Below are 2,954 nucleotides of genomic sequence, written 5' to 3'. Positions count from 1 at the left end.
GGTAGCTGACCTTGGCCTGCACCTTCCAGGAGGCCCCAGAGCCAGCTCACCCAGTGGACAGCTTCAGACCATGCTGGAGCACCATTCAAACACCTTCATGAATAACACACTCAAGGAGTGGACTCAGCAGTTACCAGAGTAAACTCTTAGATATTTCTTGTAGCAATATTTTTTCTGATATATCTCCTAGGGCAAGGGGAAAAAAAAGAAAAAAAATAAACAAATGGAACTGCATCAAACTAAACGTTTTTTCACAGCAAGAGAAATCACGAGCAAAATGAAAAGAGAACCCACTGAATAGGAAGACACATTCACCAATGTTACTTCTGATAAGGAGTTAATATTCTAAAATTTATGAAGAACTCAAACAACTCAACACCAAAAAATAAACAACCACCCCCCGCAAATAATCCAATTTCAAAACAGGCAAAGCACCTGATTAGACACTTCTCCAAAGAAGATACACAGATGGCCAATATACATATGAAATGATGCCAAATGTCACTAATTATCAGAGAAATGCAAATTAAAACCATGATGAGATATCACCTCACACCTCTCAGAATGGCTATCATTAATAAATCCACAAATGACAAGTGTTGGTGAGGATGTTGAGAAAAGGGAACCCTAGTGCACTGTTGGCCATAATGCCAATTGGTACAGCTACTATGGAAAACAGTATAGAATTTCCTCAAAAACTTAAAAATGTAACTGCCTTTTGACCCAGCTACTCTACTTCTGGGATTATATCCAAAGAAAATTGAAATGCAGATTTGAAAGAATATATGCACCCCTGTGGTCATTGCAGTTCTATTTATAATAGCCAAGATTGGAAGGAGCTCAAGTGCTCCTCAGCACTTGATAAGTGCGGGGGTAAAGCTTGTGTTACATTTACAAAATGGGAATACTACTCAGCCATAAAAAGAAGAAAATCTTACCTTTTGTAATAGCATAGATGGACCTGGAGAGTATTATGCTGAATGAGATAAGCCATTTAGAAAAACACAAGTACCGAATGATTTCACTCATATGTGGCATCTAATGAACAAAAATAAACTAACACTGTGGAGACAGACTCATGGATACAGAGAACAGAATGCGTGGGAAGGTGAAGGGATTGGGCAAGGAAAAGAAGACTGATGAACACAGACAACAGTATAGTGATTGCCCAAGGGAAGGAGGCATGGGGGGAGGTAGAAGAAGATAAAAGGGTATAAAATGGTGATGGAAGAAGACGACTTGACTTGGGGTGGTAAACACAATACAATATTCAGATGATGTATTGTAGAATTGTGTACCTGGAACTTGTATAATTTTATTAACCAATGTCACCCCAATAAATTCAGTTAAAACAACAAAAACAATGAGATACCATTTCACTTATTAGAATGACCAAAATCCAGAACACTGACAACACCAAATGTTGTGGAGGATCTGAGTAAGAGGGACTCATTTATTGCTGCTGGTAAATGTAAAATGGTATAGCCACTTTGAAAGACAGAAGTTATTGTGTGGGTTTTTTTTTTTTTCAGTATTAGTCACTTTGTTTTCTCTTTTCTGTGGTTGTAAGAAATATGTTGCCATTCTAAAACAATAGATTTTAGTAATAACATTTTTATATTTTTAGCTATCAAATTTCTCAAAGACATCCAGTATATACTCTTTCATATTTTAAAAAAATCATTATTGATTTTAGAGGGAGGAAGGGAGAAGGAGAGATAGAAATGTCAATAAGAGAGAAACATCTATTGGCTGTCTCTTGTACATTCCCCACTGGGGATTGAGCCTACAACCTGGGCATATTCCCTGACTATGAATCAAACCGCAACCTGGGCATATGCCCTGACTAAAAGTCTATCCAGTGACCCCCTAGTACATGGGATGATGTACTAATTAAGCCACACTGGTCACACCACTCTATCACATTTTAAACATTATTTTCCCAACGTTCTTCATAGAAGCTAAAAAATGGATTTCATTAACCCCATTTTACAAATAATGAAATCTCATAATGTATAACATACTGCATGCTAAAGAGAGCATGTTTTCATGAAGAGAAAAGTCTTGAAACTTCCTTCAACATTTCTCAAAATTACTATCTTTTGTCTTCTAGAAGTTTTTTTTTAAAAAAACTGAACATCTTACCATATCATCTATCAATTATGTTTCTTGCTATTTACCCACATGAGTTGAAAAAATGTCCACACAAAAACCTGCACATGAATGTTTTTATAGCAGCTCTATTCATAATTGTCAAAACTTGAATGCAACCAAAATGAATGAATAAAAGAACTGTGATACCTCCATGCCAATGTTATTCAGTGCCATTAAGAAATGAATAATCAAGCTTTGAAAAAACATGGAGAAATCTTAAGACATATTATTAAGTGAAAGAAGACTATCTGAAAAGGCTATATACTGTGTGATAACGAATGAGTTTCTAGAGAGGCAAAACTGTGGGGACAGTAAAAGAATTGGTGGCAGAGATTTGGGGGAAGGGAGGGAATTTTAGGACAATGACATTGTCCTATATCTGTGTCATAGGCGAACTTATGACACGCGAACTCATTTTTTTGGTTGATTTTTCTTTGTTAAATGGCATTTAAATATCTACACTAATAAAAGAGAAACATGGTAATTAGTGTCACTCCACTACCCTTCCCATTGGCTAATCCCCCTGTCACTCACAGAGTAGGGCCGAGATATGCAAATTAACTGGCAGCCAAGATGGCGGCCGGCAGCCAGGCAGCTGATGCGAACAGGGAGGCTTGCTTGCTTCAATGACGGAGAACTCCAACGTTCCCCGCCTGACATGCCGGCCTCCGAGCTGCAACTCTCAGCAACTATGTTGCAAATAAAGAAGCTAAAAAAACCCCAGAAACCTGCTTTACTCAGTGGTGCTTCGGCCAGCCGGACCACAACATTGTATCAAATACAGACGGTAAACAAAGGCA

The sequence above is a fragment of the Myotis davidii genome, unplaced genomic scaffold (genome assembly GCF_000327345.1).
Source record: "Myotis davidii unplaced genomic scaffold, ASM32734v1 scaffold547, whole genome shotgun sequence".
NCBI classification, from domain to species: domain Eukaryota; kingdom Metazoa; phylum Chordata; class Mammalia; order Chiroptera; family Vespertilionidae; genus Myotis; species Myotis davidii.
Note: the sequence above shows the minus strand (reverse complement) of the source record.